The sequence below is a fragment of the Schistocerca americana genome, chromosome 6 (genome assembly GCF_021461395.2).
Source record: "Schistocerca americana isolate TAMUIC-IGC-003095 chromosome 6, iqSchAmer2.1, whole genome shotgun sequence".
Classification (NCBI taxonomy): domain Eukaryota; kingdom Metazoa; phylum Arthropoda; class Insecta; order Orthoptera; family Acrididae; genus Schistocerca; species Schistocerca americana.
The window spans coordinates 263,277,213-263,302,085 of NC_060124.1; positions in this window are offsets into that span (position 1 = coordinate 263,277,213).

Sequence of the window (24,873 nt, forward strand, 5' to 3'; positions counted from 1 at the left end):
TTTCCTTTAGTATTTATGGAGGCTTGGTTGGAGACGCCAGTCCTAAGGAACTCTGGTTTTAGTTTTAAGGCAACCGGGATCCAGCCTTTTTATCCAGAAACCATATCAAAGGGAGCTCTTGCTCCACGCACTGTTTCGGATAATCTAGTTGCTCTCGAGCAGCTCTCTGCAAGCACATCTCAAAATAATGTGGAGAGCGAGGGTATTCACAATGTTTCTTTCTCCTAAAATACAGAGGAAGACTGCAACGAATTCGAGAAATTCGTCGGTGGCTTTGGTCACTTTGAGAAACTTCTCTTCCAACGAAGACGGGAATATCTCCACGATGACCACGGGAGGCTATATGAATGAAGAAGCAAGTACGTCGGAACCTGATCGAAGAAAAAAGTGACATAGGAAAAATAAAGAGCTGCAGCCCGAGTGTAATGCAGTAACACTCAATCTCGAGACATGTACACGAACCAAATTTTCTGGCTGCAAAGACTGTGGAGGTGATTGCTACGATCCAAAAGCAAGAAACTTGGGGTGGTACCATGTGTTAGTTAGTTGACGGGATTGGTTTCACGAAGACAGTGATAATCAATCTGTGAAGAGGTCTGGCTTGTATACAATTTGTGACGAAGGAAACGTTTTTCCCTTGGAGTCTGACACAAACTAACACGGACAGAAATGCAAAAAAAGTATAAAACTTTATTTCTTTACTCAATTGAATTTCCAAACATTTTTGTGAACAGTAAAATTTAGGGAAACAAAAATGTAGTTCGAGCCGAATTTCCCTCCTTGGTAGGGAAGTACACGACCTTGCTATATTGCGAAATAAAAAGTTCCTATCATTTAATACATCCCTCTTAATAGATTATAGAATTTTTATTTCATACGTTGCGGTACGTACTCTCATCACGTTTAAAAACATTCCATTGTTTTCTCACGAAATAAAACAAATGAAAATTGTGTTTAGTGTTGGCGAACATCTCTCCCTGTGCCGTAAAAAGTACGTTTGTTTAAGCATCTGCGCCACAACCATTCCCTAACAATCAATATGCATATAAAGATTACAGTATAAAATGAAATACAAGGCTGTTACATGATGAGCAACTCTTCCTCACGCATAGCCAGCAAAAATCCGTCTGGGCTCCCGTGAAAGAGTGCCTTGACCCACATACATAACCACGGTCAAACCCACGAGGCACAGGATCCTGTGACTGGGTGCATTGCCTGGATCTCGAACGCGAGTGATGTCTCATGCAACTATTATGCTTCTGTAGCGAGCCGACGGAAAGTCACTCAACCATTTTATAAGAGCAGAGCAGTCATGCCTAGATCCATCAGAAAGACGTTATTTCTTTCTTTCAACTAATGTCCAGGCGGGGCGAGTCGTACAGCGATAAAGCGCTTGGCAGGGAACGGAGAAGTTGAGAAGAAATGTGTGTGAAATCTTATGGGACTTAACTACTAAGGTCATCAGTCCTCTGACTGGTTTGATGCGGCCCGCCAGGAATTGCTTTCCAGTGCTAACCTCTTCATCTCAGAGTAACACTTGCAACATACGTCCGCAATTATTTGATTGACGTATTCCAATCTCTGTCTTCCTCTACAGTTTTTGCCCTCTACAGCTCCCTCTAGTACCGTGGCAGTCATTCCCTCATGTCTTAGCAGATGTCCTATCATCCTGTCCCTTCTCCTTATCAGTGTTTTCCACATATTCCTCTCCTCTCCGATTCCGCGTAGAACCTCCTCAATCCTTACCTTATCAGTCCACCTAATTTTCAACATTCGTCTATAGCACCACATCTCAAATGCTTCGATTCTCTTCTGTTCCGGTTTTCCCACAGTCCATGTTTCACTACCATCACTACCATATAATGCTGTACTCCAGACGTACATCCTCAGAAATTTCTTCCTCAGATTAAGGCCGGTATTTGATAATAGTAGACTTCTCTTGGCCAGAAATGCCTTTTTGGCCATAGCGAGTCTGCTTTTGATGTCCTCCTTGCTCCGTCCGTCATTGGTTATTTTACTGCCTAGGTAGCAGAATTCCATAGCTTCATTGACTTCGTGACCATTAATCCTGATGTTAAGTTTGTCGCTATTCTCATTTCTACTACTTGTCATTACCTTCGTCATTCTCCGATTTACTCTCAAACCATACTGTGTGCTCATTAGACTGTTCATTCCGTTCAGCACATCATTTAATTCTTCTTCAGTTTCACTCAGGATAGCAATGTCATCAGCGAATCGTATGATTGATATCTTTTCACCTTGTATTTTAATTCCACTCCTGAACCTTTCTTTTATTTCTATCATTGCTTCCTCGATGTACAGATTGAAGAGTAGGGGCGAAAGGCTACAGCCTTGTCTTACACCCTTCTTAATACGAGCACTTCGTTCTTAATCGTCCACTCTTATTATTCCCTCTTCGTTGTTGTACGTATTGTATGTGACCCTTCTCTCCCTATAGCTTGCCCTTACTTTTTTCAGAATCTCGAATAGCTTGCACCATTTTATATTGTCGAACGCTTTTTCCAGGACGACAGATCCTATGAAAGTGCCTTGATTTTTCTTTAGCCTTGCTTCCATTATTAGCCGTAACGTCAGAATTGCCTCTCTCGTCACTTTACTTTGCCTAAAGCCAAACTGATCGTCAGCTAGAGCAAAAAAAAAAAAATGGCTCTGAGCACTATGGGACCCAACTGCTGTGGTCATAAGTCCCCTAGAACTTAGAACTACATAAACCTAACTAACCTAAGGACATCACACACATCCATGCCCGAGGCAGGATTCGAACCTGCGACCGTAGCCGTCCTGCGGTTCCAAAATGTAGAGCCTTTAACCGCTCTGTCACTCCGGCAGGCCTCACCTAGAGCATTCTCAATTTTCTTTACCATTCTTCTGTATATTATACTTGTAAGCAGCTTCGATGCATGAGCTGTTAAGCTGATTGTGCGATAATTCTCGCACTTGTCAGCTCTTGCCGTCTTCGGAATTGTGTGGATGATGCTTTTCCGAAAGTCAGATGGTATATCGCCAGACTCATATATTCTACACACCAACGGGAATAGTCGTTTTGTTGCCACTTCCCCCAATGATTGTAGAAATTCTGATGGGATGTTATCTATCCCTTCTGCCTTCTTTGACCGTAAGTCCTCCAAAGCTCTTATTAATTCCGATTCTAATACTGGATCCCCTATCTCTTCTAAATCGACTCGTGTTTCTTCTTCTATCACATCAGACAAATCTTCTCCCTCATAGAGGCTTTCAATGTATTCTTTCCACCTATCTGCTCTCACCTCTGCATTTGACAGTGGAATTCCCGTTGCACTCTTAATGTTACCACCGTCGTTTTTAATTTCACCAAAGGTTGATTTGACTTCCTGTATGCTGAGTCTGTCCTTCCGACAATCATATCTTTTTCGATGTCTTCATATTTTTCTTGCAGCCATTTCGTCTTTGCTTCCCTGCACTTCCTATTTATTTCATTCCTCAGCGACTAGTATTTCTGTGTTCCTGACTTTCCCGGAACGTGTTTGTACTTCCTCCTTTCATCAATCAACTGAAGTATTTCTTCTGTTACCCATGGTTTCTTCGCAGCTACCTTCTTTGTACCTATGTTTTCCTCCCCACTTTTGTGATGGCCCTTTTTAGAGATGTCCATTCCTCTTCAACTGCACTGCCTACTGCACTATTCCTTATTGCTGTATCTATAGCTTTAGAGAACTTCAAACGTATCTCGTCATTCCTTAGTACTTCCGTATCCCACTTCTTTGCGTATTGATTCTTCCTGGCTAATGTCTTGAACATCAACCTACTCTTCATGACTACTATATTGTGATCTGAGTCTATATCTGCTCCTGGGTACGCCTTACAATCCAGTATCTGATTCCGGAATCTGTGTCTGACCATGATGTAATGTAATTGAAATCTTCCCGTATCTCCCGGCCTTTTCCAAGTATACCTCCTCCTCTTATGATTCTTGAACAGGGTATTCGCTATTACTAGCTGAAACTTGTTACAGAACTCAATTAGTCTTTCTCCTCTTCCGTTCCTTGTCCCAAGCCCATATTCTCCTGTAACCCTTTCTTCTACTCCTTCCCCTGCAACAGCATTCCAGTCGCCCATGACTATTAGATTTTCGTCCCCCTTTACATACTGCATTACCCTTTCAATATCCTCTTACAGTTTCTCTATCTGTTCATCTTCAGCTTGCGACGTCGGCATGTATACCTGAACTATCGTTGTCGGTGTTGGTCTGCTGTCGATTCTGATTAGAACAACCCGGTCACTGAACTGTTCACAGTAACACACCCTCTGCCCTATCTTCCTATTCATAACGAATCCTATACATGTTATACCATTTTCTGCTGCTGTTGATATTACCCGATACTCATCTGACCAGAAATCCTATTCTTCCTTCCACTTCATTTCACCGACCCCTACTATATCTAGACTGAGGCTTTGCATTTCCCTTTTCAGATTTTCTAGTTTCCCTACCACGTTCAAGCTTCTGACATTCCACGCCCCGACTCGTAGAACGTTATTCTTTCGTTGATTATTCAATCTTTTTCTCATGGCAACTTCCCCCTTGGCAGTCCCCTCCCGGAGATCCGAATGGGGGACTATTCCGGAATCTTTTGCCAATGGAGAGATCATGATGACACTTCTTCAGTTACAGGCCACATGTCCTGTGGATACACGTTACGTGTCCTTAACGCGGTGGTTTCCATTGCCTTCTGCATCCTCATGTCGTTGAGCACTGCTGATTCTTCCGCCTTTAGGGGCAATTTCCCACCTCTAGGCTAAGAGAGTGCCCTGAACCTCTATCCGCTCCTCCGCCCTCTTTGACAAGGCCGTTGGCAGAATGAGGCTGACTTCTTATGCCGGAAGTCTTCGGCCGCCAATGCTGATTATTTATCAAAATTTAGGCAGTGGCGGGGATCGAACCTGGGACCCAAGACGCTTTGATTATGAATGAAAGACGCGACCCGTAGACCATAAGTTTACACACTACTTAACCTAAATTACCCTCAGGACAAACACACACGCCCATGTCCGAGGGAGGACTCGAATCTCCGCCGGGACCAGCCGCAGAGAAGTTGAGAGATCGAATACCAGTCGCAATTTGGATTTCTTCAATTTGCGTTTTAAGTTAGCCTACACCTCCCAACGATGTGATCAGTCGCTAGGAACGATTCCACGTTGAACTTCAGGTAACCTGTCCTCAGTTGGAGAACTAGGGTAGGGGTCTGATTGAAAAACTTGCACCATGGCAGTGAACCACACGGAATTAATTAATTAAATAACTAATGATCAGAGCAAAACGAGGATAATGGAATGTAGTCGAAGTAAGTCGGGTGATGCTGAGGGAATTAGATTAGGAAATGAGACACTTAAAGTGGTAAAGGAGTTTTGCTATTTGGGGAGAAAAATAACTGATGATGGTCGAAGTAGGGTGGATGTAAAATGTATACTGGCAATGGCAAGGAAAGTGATTCTGAGGAAGAGAAGTTTCTTAACATCGAGTATAGACTTAAGTGTCAGGAAGTTGTTTCTGAAAGTATTGGTATGGAGTGTAGCCATATATGGAAGTGAAACATGGACGATAAATAGTTTGGACTAGAAGAGAATAGAAGCTTTCTAAATGTGGTACTACAGAAGAATGCTGAAGATTAGATGGGTGGATCACACATCTAATGAGGAGGTACTGAATAGGGAGAAGAGACATTTGTGCCACAACTTGACTAGGGGAAGGAATCGATTGGTAGGACATATTCCGAGGCATCAAGGGATCACCAATTTAGTATTGGAGGGCAAAAATCGTAGAGGGAGACCAAGAGATTAATACACTCAACAGATGCAGGATGTAGGCTGCAGTAGGTGCTGGGAGATGAAGCAGCTTGCACAGGATAGAGTAGCATGGAGAGCTGCATCAAACCAGTCTCAGGACTAGAGACCACAACAACAATGATCAGAAAGAAACTGTCATCACACCATCGACTTCAGTCTACAGATCTACCAGGAAGAGAAACAGAACGACTGGGCAGTGTATATTTGCAAAAAATATAAATTGTAATAAAAATTTTGTAATTGCATACAAATATAAAACACCAACTTAATCATAAGACGAGATATACCGGAGCAAAACAAAAAAAAGCCTTATATAATATTGATAAAGCCAGCGTGGAACGTAAAAATATAAGCATCGCGTACGGTTATAATAACACATAGAAAACTAAACCACAGTGCCGGGAAAACCTTAAGGTGAACGTTACTGCTGCATGCGGCAAATCGCAGTGCAGCTTTGACACGAAAGAACTATTCGTTACCAGCGGCAGTAGTGTGGTACAAGTAACTGTGTAAAATCAAGTAAAAACGTACAGCAAGGTAAAACGGTCTTTTTCTAGAACCAATATGTGTTATAAGTCTTTTCAATAATTAAATGAAGCACGTCGCACAAGGTAAATAAAATTAATAGTTTAGAAAGTTGTTTGAAAAAGAATACGAGGGTGACAGGTGAACCCGAAAAATTGCAGTTCTCTGTTTTTCATGACAGATCTGAAGACAGTCGCTATATAGCGAAGTCGATAGTCTGACAGTTTGTGTCTGATCATTTAAACAAAGGAAGAAAATTCGGCAATTCTTGGACCACTGTACTTACTGGCGATCATGATGCAGCTTGTAAAACACGTAATTTGAATAACCTGAAGACAACGCTCCGTTATAGGTTTTGCTGCTCTAGTAAATTCTGAATATGATGGCTCGCCATGGCGTGACCATCAATGATTACATCCTTTCCCATTTGTAACCGATGGCAGCAGGTTCCCTGGTCGCTGAAAATGCCCAAGTGTGTCCGAATTACAAGTCATACTAACCTACACTACTGGCGATTAAAATTGCTACACCAAGAAGAAATGCAAATAATAAACGGGTATTCATTGGGGAAATATATTATACTAGAACTGACATCTGATTACATTTTCACGCAATTTGGGTGCATAGATCCTGATAAATCAGTACCCATAACAACTACCTCTGGCCGTAATAACGGCCTTGATACGCCTGGGCATTGAGTCAAACAGACCTTGGATGGCGTGTACAGGTACAGCTGCCTATGCAGCTTCAACGCGATCCCACAGTTCATCAAGAGTAGTGACTGGCGTATTGTGACGAGCCAGTTGCTCGGGCATCATTGACCAGACGTTTTCAGTTGGTGAGAGATCTGGAGAATGTGCTGACCAGGGCAGCAGTCGAACATTTTCTGTATCCAGAAAGGCCCGCACAGAACGTGTAACATGTGGTCGTGCATTATCCTGCTGAAATGTAGGGATTCGCAGTGATCGAATGAAGGGTAGAGCCAGGGGTCGTGCAACCAATGGCACCACATACCATCACGCCGGGTGATACGCCAGTATGGCGATGACGAATACACGCATCCAATGTGCGTTCACCGCGATGTCGCCAAACACGGATGCAACCATCATGATGCTGTAAACAGAACCTGGATTCATCCTAAAAAATAACGTTTTGCCATTCATGCACCCTGATTCGTCGTTGAGTACACCATCGCATGCGCTCCTGTCTGTGATGCAGCGTCAAGGGTAACCGCAGCCGTGGTCTCCGAGCTGATAGTCCATGCTGCTGCAAACGTCGCCGAACTGTTCGTGCAGATGTTTGTTGTCTTGCAAACGTCCCCATCTGTTGACTCAGGGATCGAGACGTGGCTGCACGATCCGTTACATCCATGCAGATAAGATGTCTGTCATTTCGGCTGCTAGTGATACGACTCTTTGGGATCCAACAGGGCGTTCCGTACTGCTCTCCTGAACCCACCGATTCCATATTCTGCTATCAGTCATTGGATCTCGACCAACGTGAGCAGCAATGTCGCGTTACGATAAATCGCAATTGCGATTGGTTATAATCCGACCTTTATCAAAGTCGGAAACATGATGGTACGCATTTCTCCTCCTTAGACGAGGCATCACAACAACGTTTCACCAGGCTATGCCGGTCAACTGCTGTTTGTGTATGAGAAATGGGTTGGAATCTTTCCTCATGTCAGCACGCTGTAGGTGTCGCCACCGGCGCCAGCCTTGTGTGAATGCTCTGGAAAGCTAATCGCTTGCATATCACAGCATCTTCTTCCTGTCGGTTAAATTTCGCCTCTGTAGCACCTTATCTTTATGGTACAGCAATTTTAATGGTCAGTAGAGCATAATCTCTACGTCTGCGTCTGCCTCGCTTTCCACATCCGTCTAGAATCTCCTAGCCGCATCCTGTATGAACTTACCAATTTCCTCATCTTCTCTTCCACTCAGAACATATTTGGATATCCTGCATCTGCCTCAAACTAGACCTCAACTATCCTGTCATTTCCTCCCACCTCTTAAGCGATGGGAGTTAAATAATTAATGTAATTGGATTCAGGAGTGGATTCTGGCACTAAACGCGAAAAGATTATCATTTGCATATCACAGAATTTTCTTCCTGTCGGTTAAATTTCGTGTCTGTAACACGTCAACTTCGTGGTGTAGCAGTTTTAATGGCCAGTAGTGTAATAGCAAAGAATAAATATATGGGCTTTCTCTTTGTATAGTTGACTAAGATACCCAGAGCTTAAATCCGCTGCTGTGGTAAAAATTGTTACAGACTTCAATTCCGCTGTCATTTAAACAAAATACTTGTGAATTCACATTGTCACTCGCGAATCTGCTTTTTCAGTTGCATGAAAGTGTTCCTCAGAATACTTTGTACTACTCCTTTATACTAGGAAACGAAAAATACAGTTGCATAGGTATGGACTAAATTAAGGCGTGAGGAATTTGATGCAAGAAGTATAATTTACAGTAAAACGTAAGTGAACATCATTATGAAACATAAGAGTGCTACTCTGTTAAACTAAGTTGGTTATTAGATTTAGTACATAAATCATGTTAAGGCTGACGGATATGCAGTTCTGGCGATTTCTGGATCTCGGTTCCTCGTCCAGGGTTTAGAGAGGCAATTCATGTAGCTGTGTTCTGTCGTAGAGAACAAATCTCAAACAGTGTTACCATTAACACAACTTTGGTAATGCCCCTTGGACTTCTTACTTCCAATGAGTTTTCACTCCAGCGTACATACTACCCGTTGTGTCTGTTCATGGTTTTTTACTTTTTCCTCCTGTTTGTTGCGTCCCATCACAATCTCCTCCATGAATCTCTTCGTCTTAGAGTAGCACCTACACTCATGATCTCAGGTTGTGTCAAATAGCGAAATACCCAGTATCAGTCCTCGTCTCAGCATGTAAGGTCAACACAACGGGAGAGAGAGAGAGAGGGGGGGGGTGGGGGGTGAAGGGGTGAAGGTGGGTGGGGTGGGGCGGCAGTGCTGACCAATTTATTCATGAATCGTGACCATTTTAGCTTCCCAGGACATATACCGCTGTTAGTGCTTACGTCGAAGACTATGAGTTACGCGCCGGTGGCAATCTCTATGCAAGACCTGTTACTCGCCATAACCCTTATTCCATCCTGTGATCTTATTATACACTGCTGACCGTTAAAATTGAAACATCATGAAGACCGCAGGCAACAATCGTCAAACTGACATGCTTCCATACGCAAATGATTTTATTTTAATGGGATGCATGACATGAAGCTTTCCGTGTCTATTTTATTATCACAGTGTACTTACTAACTTACTTATTTACTTACCCAAAGGACCGCGGCATGAGGTTATAAACTCCTCTTCCTCTTGATTCCATGTCCTTCCTTCCTGTCGTCAGTCAACCTCTATGCCGATCTGAAGCTAGTCCTCATAGATTCCATCTCTCTACCTATGTTTGGTCCGCTTCTACTCCGTAGGGAATAAAATCTATGGATTTCATAGGCCGACAGCTTAGGTGAAACCCACAACCGAGTCTCACAGATACAACAAATCGTAATAAATTATGACCCAATAATTCGTGCGTCCCAATACGATAACGACACGCTACAACCTAAACTCCTTAAATAAATAATCCTATCCTAATAAACCCAACACAGTGCACTTACAACAATATTACATAAAACAACATCAAATTAGTACCAAAGCACGTGAAACAAATTGTCACGCGCTGAACGAGCGGTTCTAGGCGCTTTAGTCCGGAACCGCACTGCTGCTACGGTCGCAGGTTCGAAACCTGCCTCGGGTATGGATGTGTGTGATGTCCATAGGTTAGTTAGGTTTCAGTAGTTCTAAGTTCTAGGGGACTGATGACCTCAGATGTTAAGTCCCATAGTGCTCAGAGCCATTTGAACCAAATTGTCACCTCCAAGCAGTAATGAAAACACACTCAAACCCTAGGTATTTTGAACAAGCAATGGATCAAAAGATACAAGACTCCACAGAAAGGTCGGACGGAATTGTCATAAATTGGCGCATCGGTCTGCTCAGTGATACACAGTGCTTTCTGAAACAGACTAAACAATAAGATTGAGAAGTAATACACAATAAGCCCCAAGTTTTAACCATTTCAGGTCCTCTGGTTACAGTTGTGTATATTACCTTTTACTGTGCATTAGCTGCAACACAAGGATGTTTTCCCAGTGGATATCTGAGGTACACATTTGTGAATGTTCAACCGTTTTGCCCGCATCTCGTGGTCGTGCGGTAGCGTTCTCGCTTCCCACGCCCGGGTTCCCGGGTTCGATTCCCGGCGGGGTCAGGGATTTTCTCTGCCTCGTGATGGCTGGGTGTTGTGTGCTGTCCTTAGGTTAGTTAGGTTTAAGTAGTTCTAAGTTCTAGGGGACTTATGACCACAGCAGTTGAGTCCCATAGTGCTCAGAGCCATTTGAACCATTCAACCGTTTTATCATGCGTAAGTACTGCCAAGTGTTCGGTATCTCTATGAGTATATCAGCAAGTGAACGTAGCAGTGCGCAGCAGTTCGTGATCACCAGAATACACAGATGTGGTTCGTTCGCTATATTCCACTGTATAATTTAACATTGTTATTTTGCATGGTAATTATTGAATGATGACTTTAGTATTGACTACAATAGAGAATATTTCACAATCAGTTATTTGAGTCTATAAAATGAAGCCAAGTGTACAATGTATGTTTTGAAAACTGGTACATAACTTGTATAAATCCCGCATCTAAAATCATGAAACAATCACCTAACAGCTTTACCGTATAAAGATTTTTTTTTCCAGAGAAAAGTCAAGTCTGAAAGGGTAAATGGTAGACCGGAATATCAACGCAATCAGATGCCAACGCGAATTAATACAGTCAGAATGACACAGCAAGTTTCGTAAGGGCGAACCAAAAGAAAAAATGTGCACAAAGCTTCGTGATTGAGGATCAACCAGTAATTTGTATCATGTTCATCACACGTGCAACACAGAGGGCAGAGAATGTGTCTCAAACGAGTGATGCCAATACAACGATATCGCCTTATTACGTCAGTTGATGCCCGTGTCCAACAGCGTCGGAAAGATAGGTCACGAATAAGGACTCCAAACAACATATACGTGGCTAACGAACACCAAACATCTTCGCTATGCAGTCTGTCCCACAACGCACCCAATACAGCCGGCACCGACCCGAATGAACGTTTTCATAGCGACAGTCTCTGTCGCCAATGCTGCCTCTCGTGTCCACTGCCAACCACACACTGTTACTCGCTGCCCCTTACTCCGCACCTTCTCGTGCGCGCCATTTCGCGACCGCAACACGAGCACCGAAAGAGTACGATCTTTTGAGCACAATCGACAGGACGACATAAATGAATAAAAGGTTTACTTAACTTTGGCACACCTCTTTGTCACAGGCGTACTGGTTAAATTACAACTGTCATTGACTAGCAACGAATCACTTGATGCACTAAGTAATAAAAATCTTCAGCTGCAGTATAGTATTCGACAAAGAGATATTAACAACTCGTTGGTCCTACGCTATGATGTTGACTCGTTCAGATGAGATCACAAACTGAGCTGAGCTCTTTCACACCCGACACTATATTGACCTCAGTGTGAGGGCGCTGCTATGCTGTGAGGGAGGCGTGGTCCTCTGGAGTGCCTTCCATTAGTCGTTTCGGTTTGCAGCGAGCACTCTCGAAAGCATGCGGTTTCGATACACGTTGACGACTTTGGTGTGGCACACACTTTGCTGGAAGTTTTACCAAAACACATCCACTCTTAAACTCCTGCGCAAACAGTTCCCCAAGCGTTTTCCACGAATGTTGCGGTTTGCATAACACACGACAATGAACACGCGCTGTTTTGCCGTGAGCTTCTCTAAAAACCCAAACGTAATGACACGGCAAAGTAGTCATGACAGAGAACACGGGGGATACGCAGGTGAGAACAACCGATTGGTACATCGAAATTACGGTTTCCAACATTTTCTGTGACGGATAGATCTCCAGTTCATTAACTAACAAGGGCAAATTCCACATCAACGTTATAAATACATTCCGAAGCAGGTCTCTTACGGCCATGAACTGCTTAAATGCTTACCCCATCGTACATGGAATCTTTTAGCAGAATTGTCGTTAGCATAAACTAATCTAGTTGGCTGCAGAAATATTATGGGATTTGTGTTTCGTGTGTAAGTAAAAAAAAGTAAAACGAGGCAAGTTATGTCTTCTAATCGAGGCGGCTCTACAAAACAAATCCCGTATTTTTTGACTGTGTTGTCGCCTATGCTTGGCGAGAACAATGAGAGAAGCAACACGATCAGCTGCGTATCATAGCCAGCTGTACACCGTTCTTGAGCGTCAACCCTATCGAACTTTTTTTAGTATCGAAACACGTCATTTAGGATCTAAGAAATCACCTCTTCGTAAAAAAAAGGTGAGGCGTACCTATGCGTGTACTTTTTATCTCATCAGAAATCGTCCAAAGAATTGGTGGGACACGTGTACCAAAAGACAGTCTAGAAAGTCTTACTCTGTATCGGGTGGTCTTCGTTGTGCTTCACTCGTCTAGAAAATTAGAATCGGGGTTAAATCTCTCTTCCCTTTCTGACAAAAGGAAAATATAAAATTTAGACGCGAATAATACCAAACAGCCGATACGAATCGACATTCAATGAACTGGAGGGTCTTTACCTGTCGTTCCGTGGTTAACAACCGAGATTCTAAAGGAGCCATGACTCTGCTTAGAATTATTGCATTCAATAAGAACTGTTTTTGTGTCAGTACCCCAACAACAGAAAAGAGGGTCATAAGTAAACAGCATAGCAATATCAAAATACAATAGTAAATATAAAAGGTAATTGGGTGTGATCTCAAATATAAGGCAACGACGACGATGGTTCCGAAGGAATGCCAAATGATATCAGTCACACACTGAATACATGCCTGCTGGCTAAGGAGCCGCGTCCTGGCAGCTATGAAGGCTAACCTACGTCTCCTTGGCCTCATGCGTAATGTGATTTAATTTAGTAATATGTCTCCATTAAAAATAAAAGAGTAATGAAGCGTTCAGAAATGTTTTACGGTTTGGAAACTAAAATACGTGACTATGCACAATTAGTGTTGTACAATCGAAAAAAATAATGTGAAACCATCACCTACACTCATTACTTGCTGTGCATAACGTGAGCCATAGAAACGTTGAATGTTGTTCAGCTGTCTTCATTGCGACACCAGTTGATAGTCGTGTAAGCAAAAGATCTTTGCTTCAATGGCGCTGGTGAGGATGGTCACCACGGTTTCCATGGTTATGGGCTTCGACGGTAGTTGTTGCCGTGGCGTTCATCACCTGAAGTGAGGCACATACGTAAAAAATGTTCTGATCGTTGTCCCTACCAGAGGCAGTAAAGCAAAGATCATTTACTGAGCTACAATCGACTAGCGTCAGCATGACATCCATTACGCATAGGTTACGCAAGTCACGTAATGAATGTAAATGATGTAATGGATACGTCTTATTGAACTACATTCGACGGGAGGCAAAGGAGGCGTGGCTTAAACTTTACAACAACCAGATCACTGCAGTTTACTCAGTAGACCTCTGTTCACCGTGTGTTTGATTCCATTCGATATTACTAAGGGGTCCACGTCGCCACTGCCGTATATGTAAGACATAGTCAACTTTTGAATATTTTGTAGTGTCCGATTGCACCCGTCGGCTTTGAGCAATGACGTCATAAGTAAAGCAAAGATGCTACGCATAGGCAATTTATGAAAGCGACGGATTATACTTGCAAATAAACGAATGTAGTAGACGATAAAATTACAGTCACAGTCACGCAGTTATTTACCTAGTCATGAGTTATATCGAGGCGAACTGAAGATAGCGAAAATAATTAAGAACAAGAATTAAAACCAAATGTTCATGTTTTGTAAGAAGTATTCTCGTAATTTATGCGACTAGAAAAGCACAGAGAACCTTTACTTTGCATTACTGTAAAGTGGATGGTGAAGTCATACTGTTATAATTTCATATTACTTTTATATTAATTATTGAATCTAAGGGGGAAACGCAGGAAAGTCGGATTTTTGGGCGGGGAGAAATGAAATCTATCAAAAAAGCGTGAAAATTAAACGAAGGACAACAAATACGAAACAACAGCATAAAATGTGGAGAAACTGACACACTAAATTCTAAAAGAAAAGCCAGTGTATAACAAACAGATATTTACAAAAGTAAAGAGTAGTGTAGTCGATAACCAGAATTAACCAATGTAGGTAAATCCCAGTTACAAATTCCAACCGCTCCCTGATTCATATGTAAATTGTTTTTTTAGTTGTAAGCGCTGAAACGTAATACCATTTCTACATTTTTAATTACTCTCTAAAACTACTGCAATGTATTACAAAAATTGGAATTGATTACAAGCACTGACCTTCTATATAGGTCAATTCTAGTCACTGGTTACATTATCACTTTTGGAGTAGTTCAAAGAGCAATTACAAATGCAGAAATGGTATTAGCCTACAGTTTAGTGCACACACATGTCGGAAAAAGGATCTAATTAATGAATCATCGATTTGCTGGAATCGGTAACAAGAATTGATCTATATAGGTAAATTCTACTTATTGATTCCAACTTTTCGATGGTTCATAATTTTGGACATTTTGGCAGAAAATCTGTGGATTACGTTTTTTTAGGATTTCTAGATTCCTTATTGATCTTAGAACTACCATGAATAGCTAATAAATATTGTAGGTACAGCTTCCAAATTCTTCTGTTTTTCACAGTAATGAAGATCGTAATAGGATGTGTAGAAATCCTTTAACACTTCAGTGCACACACTTGTTGTAAAAACGATCTAAATGACGAACCGTGGAATGGTTGGGATGTGTAACTAGAATTAACCTATATAGGTCAGTTCCAGATACCGATTCCAGAATTTGTTAGATCCTACATTTTGTCAGTTTTCGTTACTCGTGTACACGTCCCGTCAGATTCAACAATTAGTATTAAAAGTTAACAATGGTTCACAATATTGTGCTTCACCATGCGCTGTACTCTACTGTACTGAATTTAAAGGTTCTCTGTCCTTTTCTTACTCGAATAAATTACGATCATAATTTATTTCGAACATGTATACTTCTCTCTTTCTGTTCTTACTTATTTTCGTTACCTTTAATACTTGTCGGTGTAATTTGTTGGTAAGTAATTAATCACGTGAACTGCGTTTGTAATTTTATTGTATGCTAAATTCGTTTGTTTACGGATGTATCAGTTGTTTTCAAAGATTGCATCTGTGTAGCGGCACTGCCTTAGGTATGACGTCATTGCTCAAAGCCGACGAGTGGAATCGGACACTAGAATTGATCCCAACTTTTTATTTCACTTTTTATTGTACTGGGCAACTGTAAATGATTCATTGTTTTTTCAGAGTTCTACATATTGCAAAGTATTACATGTACAGATATGACTGATACATGAATAGAATTGTAAACTCATCAGATTTGCATTGTGCACACCAGTTGGCCTTACGAGTGAAATGGCTTGACAAAATGGCGACAAAGCAAGAAGAGAGTTATTGTGTATTAGAATACGCGAAATGTTTATCTGTTATAACAGCGCAGAGTGCTTTCAGAAGGAATTATGGTAAATAACCACCATGTAACAAAGCACTATGCACTGGTATCGACAATTTAAGGTAACTGGTTGCCCTGTGAACAGAGAAGTACAGATCGACCAAGTGTGGCAAACGCAACCGTGGAGAGGGTTAGGAGAAGCTTCGTACGTTGTTCAAAGCAATGAACGGTCCGGGCCAATCACGAAACTGGAACACCACAGAAAATTGTCTGGAAGATTCTGCTTACATTTCAAACTTTACCATCTGCAGTTCGGGCAGCAAATAAAACAGGAATATTACGACCGGCGCCTTCATTTTTGCTTTACAGTGCAGGATGCACTTGAATATGAACATTTCGCCTCCAAGCTGATATTCAGCGACTAAGCAACCTCCCATTTATCTGGAAAGATCAGCCGCCTAAATGCACTAGTATGGGGCTATAAAAATCTACATGGAATTCTAGCGAATGAATGAAAATCTTAGAGCTAAATGTTTTCGGTGCAGTATTACAGACGAAGATGTATGGGCAGTTTTTCTTCTGTGAGATGACCAAAAAGACTGTGACGGGTACCTTTATATTACGCAGATATGGTTCTTTTCTTAACTTGCTGCTGATTCTGAGAAGTTCCTCTTAGAACAAGACGGGGCATTCCCGCATTGGAACATTGGTGTCCTTCGCTTTTTTCAAACGACGAACTCCCGCGTCGCTGGATTGGGATAAGCGGTGAAGATGATGTGACTCTCTCTTCTTCTGACTTTCTATGTTGTGGCTGAATTAAAGGCCGTGTACTCATACCCACACAGTCAAGAACAGTGGAACAGCTCATAGAACGCATCAGTACTGCCACCATTACCACTGACAGTATGTTGCAATCTTGTGGCTGTAATTAAAGCGCAGCTAGTCACAGAAGTCTAATGTGAGCTGTAATTATCTTATGGCAACGAAACTTGGTAGGTATGCTAATGCCTTAATGGAGAACCTATATACGCTTGGAAAAAAATTAGTTCCAATTTTGGCCACCAGGTGGAAATAAGGCGCTGTGAATGCGAGAAATATGTATAACTATGTCCCCATGGGGTATAATGGTTTAGGAACGGTACGTTGGCAGGGAAGGCCAAAAAAGTGAGAATGGTGTAACGCTTATTTCTTCATTAACCGCCGCTTACACAGTCTGTTCAATATGAGCCCCGGAGACGTCCACGAGAAGTTCTACAGCAGCAGATTTGCACCTGATGGCTGAAACTGGAACTACTGGTTTTTCCGGCGTAAATCGATTCTCCATTAACGCATTAGCATGTCTACTAAATTTTGCTGCAATGCGATAATTACAGTCCACACTGGACGTCCATCAGTAGCTGGCTATAATTAGAACCATCCAGTATATTGGGTAGGGAACGAACTTTACCGCTTGAACGTGTGTCGTATTACACTAGATGCAAAAAATTTACTTTTCTTCTGCAACTGGCATGAAAACAGATAACCTTTACGCTTCAAGGTGTGCTCATAACGAAAATGTTAATGAAAGTGCAAGATTAGTTCTCGTTTAGAAGTTATGATAACTTTAGGTTTACTGCCTAATAGCCTTATGCGCGTATTTACCTTGGTGTTATCCCTCAGAGGAAGGTCACTGAAGGCCCAACCGGTTTGCCTGACGTTTGTAGTTTTCTGCTGGTGTTTCCGTGATTAGTATTCAGCATTAATCAACTAACATTGAAGCACTGTGTTTTACATGACCGAAATTTGCTGATGGAAGCCTTCTCGGTGCTCGTCAGGAAAGAAGTCCAAGTAGTAACATAGGAAATGTATCCTTAAGGGCATGTTGCACGCCAGTGTATTGTAGCTGTGCAGAAGATGTGCCACAACAGCCTTATAGTTTTCTGCTCTCCTATTTCGTAGAAAATTTGTTGATACATGATGAAAGGCATCCCTAGCTAAATTTTCATCATCTGTCAGGATGGCTGTTAGCGTATCTGGGGACTCAGGAAAATCCCCTCTTTTATTTTCGTCTCACTAAGACGTGGAAATTTCTCCCACAAACAGACAAATGCTTCCGCCGCTTTTGCCACGGCCTTAACGAGGATTTTCATTAGGCCAGATTTCATATGAATAGCAGGGAGATTCAACAAATGCTTCGTGCTTAACATTGTGAGATGCTGGTTCACGTGACTGATGCTTAGGCCAATATGAATGAAGTGCTTTAGCGCACTTATCGCAGAAGCACAGGTAGCTACATAATTTGGGGTAGTCGTATTGTAGCCCAAATAATGTAACTAGACTTTCAGATCCCCGAACATCTGCCATTTAAACTTGCCATACTTTAATTGCAATAACAATTATTTCATGTTATCATCCGTTTCTTTCATGTAAGGTGCATACCCAATTACAGTCGATGATAACACGTTGCCAGTAGGCAATAGCACACACTTGAGACTTACCGTGAAGGAGGCGATAACAACGTGATCACTTTTATAGTCAATGCCCATATCTGTCATTATTCCCTCTACATCATTACAAAATACTAAGTTCTTCTTAGTTTCTAAATATGAAGGTGTAGCATATGACGCTTAAGGAACGCTGTCAGTTACAAGGACAATGCCATTGTTTTAGTCTCATAGCCAACAGTTCCACTTTCCCTTGCGGCAGTTGCTGGTCCTTCATTGCGTCATTAACTTCTCACTGCGTTATTTTATGAATTTCTTTACACTCACCGCACATGCCAAATCAGGATCTTTCGAAGAAGTAGGTTTTGAAGGTGATGATGCAGCGCCGGCCAGAGTGGCGCTGCGGTTCTAGGCGCTACAGTCTGGAGCCGAGCGACCGCTACGGTCGCAGGCTCGAATCCTGCCTCGGGCATGGATGTCTGTGATGTCCTTAGGTTAGTTAGGTTTAAGTAGTTCTAGGCGACTGATGACCTGAGAAGTTAAGTGCCATAGTGCTCAGAGCCATTTGATGATGCAGCACTAGGTCCACTATCTCCCTCGTCACTATAACTATCAGGTGGGACAGGGAGATGCAGCCCAACTCCGTGAGGCACAGGTCGCATGCTCGCTGATATGTTACAATATCTTCTTCTTAGAATGGCTACAATCATCCATATGGTTTGAGGGTTCTCGTCAGATCATGGGTACAGTAAAGCCAATGGAAGATCTTTTACAATTCAGCCAAAATGAAGACTCGACACACAATACATGCAACATACATGAGGAGCCCAGGGCTTTACCTGGTTTCCAATTTCACAGCCAAACTACAGCCTATACGCCACTCTATCATATGGCATTACTGCCATCCTTTGGGATTTCAGTGTAGTCTGTCCACAAATGTTGGAAAAATTGTCAGCAAAGTTTACGTTTTCGCGACGTATACTGAATTAAAGGAATTGCAATGACTACATGCACTAACTACACTTCAGTAACACCGCGGTCTTGAAATGGTTCAAATGCTTCAAATGGCTCTTAGCACTATGAGACTTAACATCTGAGGTCATCAGTCCCCTAGAACTTAGAACTACTTAAACCTAACTAACCTAAGGACATCACACACATCCATGCCCGAGGCTGGATTCGAACCTGCGACCGTAGCAGTCACGCGGTTCCGGACTGCAGCGCCTAGAACCGCTCGGCCACAGCGGCCGGCACCACAGTCTTTCACCACACGAACAGAACACAGCTCCTAAGAGACTGGAACTACACTTAAATAAAACATGCTCCGCTCTTGCCATCCTCTCCTCTTCCCCTCCCCCTTGTTACTACCAGCCCGAGCAAAAAATAGCGACAAAATACACAGCTACTGAAGCCTGAAACTTAATCACTCTGTCTAGTGTCAGTGGGGCTTGGAAGGCTGTTTGGGAAGGGATTTACAATGAATGGTAATAAAATATGAATGCAACTAAATGCAGCCTCCCTATAATTTCGAAACGAGAGCTAATTCGAGTTTTCCACTGTCATTTTCCATTATCAACGCGGTAAATTTATTTAACAAACATTTATTTCATACCAGTTACATTTTCACTTTTGGTTAGTGTGAACAGAGGGGCCCTCATAGACATTTTTAAGGTGCAAAAAGCAAACTTGGGGAATTAACGGCTCTACTCATACCTCAGTCCAAATTGTGCATATAATACTTTGCAAAAGATAGACCTTTGAAAACGAATGAACCATTTATAGTAGCACCGCAATATACTGCTGTTCTCTTGAAACCTTTTTATCTTTCGAGCTTGTCTGGTGACGGGATGCAAACTCCGAACCCAGTCTTTGTGTTTCTACAGATATTAAGTCGAAAATTATTTGATATGAGTCTCAGCCAAAATAAGTAACTCAGTAATTGTCTTTTTTCTATTTGTATATGAGCCCAACATGGTGATCAGTAGCCTATTTAGGTTTTCAGATCTCATCTAACACAACGACTGCACTGCGCAACTAGTCGTTCCCTGTGCGTCGGTAGGCTGACGATCGATATGCTAATCAGCTTCTGTATGGGGTTCGGTGATCTGGTCATAATCTACCGACCCCCCGCCCTGAGCTGACGGCAATCTGACGAGTTCAGCACGCTAGCAAGGCACCTCGCTTCCCCGTCAAAGCTATTAGCGGGCACCGCGACTCGGGTATCGCTGCTGGTACCGTAGCAACCAGCACCATAGCAAATCTCTCATGCCGCGTGAACGCCTCAGCTGGGACTCCTGCTAAGTATCCGCTAGAGGACTTTCAGAACATAATGAGTCGGAGGCGTCATGAGCGAGAACCCATTTACAATAATTTAACTGACAGTGTTGCTTCGGAGTGGCACTGCTTGTTTGTTATATTTATTCTGACTGGTTTGATATGGCCCGCCACGTATTCCTCTCCTGTGCCAACTTATCACTAGCAAACAACGTCCTCAAACATTTGCTGGATGAATTCCAGTCTCTGTCGTCCTCTTCAGTTTTTACTCTCTCTAGTACAATGGGAGTAGTAAATGAGTTTCGTTATTTGGGGAGCAAAATAACTGATGATGGTCGAAGTAGAGAGGATATAAAATATAGACTGGCAATGCCAATGAAAGCGTTTCTGAAGAAGAGAAATTTGTTAACATCGAGTATAGAATTAAGTGTCAGAAAGTCGTTTCTGAAAGTATTTGTATGGAGTGTAGCCATGTATGAAAGTGAAACGTGGACGATAAATAGTTTAGACAAAAAGAGAACAGAAGCTTTCGAAATGTGGTGCTACAGAAAGATGCTGAAGATTAGATGGGTAGATCACATAACTAATGAGGAGGTATTGAATTGAATTGGGAAGAAGGAAATTTGTGGCACAACTTGACTAGAAGAAGGGATCGGTTGGTAGGACATATTCTGAGGCATCAACAGATCACCAATTTAGTATTGGAGGGCAGCGTGGAAAGTAAAAACCGTAGAGGGAGACCAAGAGATGAATACACTAAACAGATTCAGAAGGATGTAGGTTGCAGTAGGTAGTGGCAGATGAAGAAGCTTGCGCAGGATGGAGTAGCATGGAGAGCTGCATCAAACCAGTCTCTGAACTGAAGACTACAACAACAACAGTACAACGGAGGTTATTCCGTGATGTCTTAAGAGACGTACTAGCATCGTGTCCCTTCTTCATGTCTCTGTTTTACATATATTCCTTTCCTCGTCGATTTTCCTGAGAATCTCTTCATTCCGTATCTCAACAGTTCACCTGTTCAACGATCGTCTGTAGCAACACATTTGAAAAGATCCATTCTCTTCTTTTCCGGTTTTCCCACAGTTCGTGTTTCACTGCCATACAATTCTGCGCTCCAAACGTGTTCAGAAGTTTCTTCCTCAGATTTAGACCTGTGTTCGATACTAACTGACTTCTCTTGGCCAGGAATACACTTTTATCACTAATTTCATCTTTCTTCTATTTACTCTCATTCCATATACTGCACTCATTAAATTGTGAATTCCATTCAACAGATCCTGTAATTCTTCACTTTCACTGATGATAGCAACTTCGTCAGGAAATCTTATCATTGCCATACAAGAGCCTTAAAACGACCATGGGGACTCCTTACAACGCATTTTAACTGACAGAGTCGCCATTAGTCATGCACTGGGTACAGCCACTTGATAGTGCGGCGGCGCAGTTCCTTCCGTTCCCTTACGACGAATCTGCACCTACCTGTGAACATTGTCTTAGCGTTTCATCAGTAGGGAAGCCGAGCGAAACCTACTGAAGTTCGACGTGAACCAGGCTGTGATTAAAGTCACTAATCTACGTTTCGGGAGAAAGTTTACACGCGAAATGAAAGGTTCGAAATTTTGTCCTCAATTACTATATTCTGAAACTTAGGTGAACAAGTATCACTGCCAAGCCCGTTCTAGTCTTAACACAGTCACTCACAATCCCTTTCACTCACGTTAGCAAGTTTATGGTGTTGCATTTCCAGAAAACGTAATAGTTACAAATATACTTATTGTTTCGATTGAGAATTCTCGCAAAATATTAAGTCTGTCGGTACCAAATGCAGTCACAGTTTTTAGCCACGGACCTGCTCAATACGCCACGCGGAATCTATGTCTTTTCTCGTCACAAAAGTCACTTAAAATTCCGAAGTTTCTACCCGCCCATCGGAATAATTATGCCGTCACTTTACCACACTTTTGATGTATGAAACACTGCTAGGTCCGGCAACTTATCATTTCCATCGGAACTACTACTACACACGTCCGAACTGTTTCATGGCTAGGCTCCGACTCTTCTCTAGAATACTCTAAGTCTTCTCTACCAGCCGAGAAAGGCGCGCGAAGAATATTGCTTTACCATTGGTAAGTTTACTCAACAGCCAATAGCAAAACAACACTCTCCAGCGTCAGTCCGCGCTTTTAATCCATAGCCAATCGCAAAATAGTAAACCTAACGGCTGCACTTTTTACCGACGTAATTATCTAATATGCTGAAGTTTTACTTATGCGTAAAGTTATTTACTATTGTTATTTATACCTGAATTAACTTTCCCTTTACCGTAAACTTACTTTACAAATCTATTCTAGGAAAATCCCCATTGTCCATTTCCATAATTCTTCGAAATGTTCCCACACTAATTTCTACTACATAACTCGTTAAACAATTATCTTCATATTAACCTTAAACCACACTCACGCATCATTCATTCTGCTAAAGCACATTTATAACATTTTACGTACACAAAAAGACATAATGACACTTTATGAAAGTACTAGAACAGTTTATGAAAAACATTCTATTACATTAGTCCACTCTAGGGGGCACAACTGAAACTAAAATCACAGTCCCCCTATCCAATATTGCCCTCTATCGGCTGATACATAAACTACGTGCGCGTCCAGTCTCGAGTCACCATCTGTCACTATCCAGCTCTGAGACACATCTCCCGCTTAACCGCCTCCATGGCAGGATCGGTATACGGCGCGTCTAGGTCTTTCCTCCTTCGCGGTCAAGCTTACAAAGCTTTACATTGATTTACAAAAAAAAAAAGCAATAGTGTAGACAGTAGCTCCAGTCAATTGCGTGCGAGCGACGTTCTGAATACAAAGAAGCATCGTCCTTAACAGCCTATCGGAATTAGCTAACAGCCAGGTCTGCAGGTACATAAGAAACCATGTTTTCTCATTCAGCAGGAAACAAAGCAATGATCTGTTACAAAAACATGACAATTGTCGAAGAGGACACGCACTCTCAGGGACTATAAGAAAGAAAAATGTAAATTAAACTACGGCGTGCACACGCTTCATTTAAAATGTAAACGCCACTACAGATATTCGGATTTCTGTTACGACATGTTCGATATGCCTGAAATCATTGGTGTTGATGTGGTGGAGACGAATGGCGAAATTCTGCATGACCCGTAGACTCGGAACACCTATGCTGTCGATGACCTCCTGAATGGCTGTTTTCACCTCAATGATGTATTGGCAGTTATAGCTGTACACCATGTCTTTAATATAGCCCCACAAATAGGAGTCACATGTGTTCACACTGGTTCCAAATGGTTCACTAACAGGCCTTGAGAGGGCATCCCATGTACTGTCAAAACGAAGTTCATTTATCCTACGTGTTTAATTATTTTTAACGCTTCTTAATTGACAATAGCTGCTGAACCAGCAAAGTTTAGTGTGTGTATTTTCCTTTCTTGACAACGTTATTTTAAGTAAGGAATTTTACATTGTTATTCGACCTATAAACAATTGGTTATCAATGTCATCATTCAGTCAGAAGTGGGCGGAGCCTCCATTATATATAGTAAGACGTGCACTGGTTGCTCCAGTAGTGATTTACCTCCAGAAGGACGTTCTTCCTCATTGTTAATTCATTGTTTTATAGCTTTGTAACTTTGTGTATTTTCTTTAATGTCTGTAGCAATCTAATTAAAGCTTTGTATACGTCTTGTAGGTCTTAAGATGACCACAGTACTAGTCGAAATCGGTCACCGTAATAAATAAAATTGTGATAAAGACTGTTTGTGATATTAAATATTTGTAACACATTGATCACTGTTCACTCCCACAATGTATTCGAAAGTAATACGTTTCCCACATTAGATGCATTGTGCTGCCACCTACTGCCAGGTACTCCATGTCAGTGACCTCAGTAGTCATTAGACTTCGTGAAAGAGCAGAACGGGATACCTCGCGCAATTCACGGACTTCGAACGTGGACAGGTGATTGGGTGACACTTCTGCCATACGTCTGTACGCGAGATTTCCACACTCCTAAACATCCCTAGGTCTACTGTTTCCGATGTGATGGTGAAGTGGAAACGTGAAGGGACACGTGCAGTACAAAAGCGTACAGGCCGACCTCGTCTATTGACTGACAGAGAGCGTCGACAGTTGAAGAGAGTCGTAATGTTTAATAGGCAGGCATTTATCCAGACCAT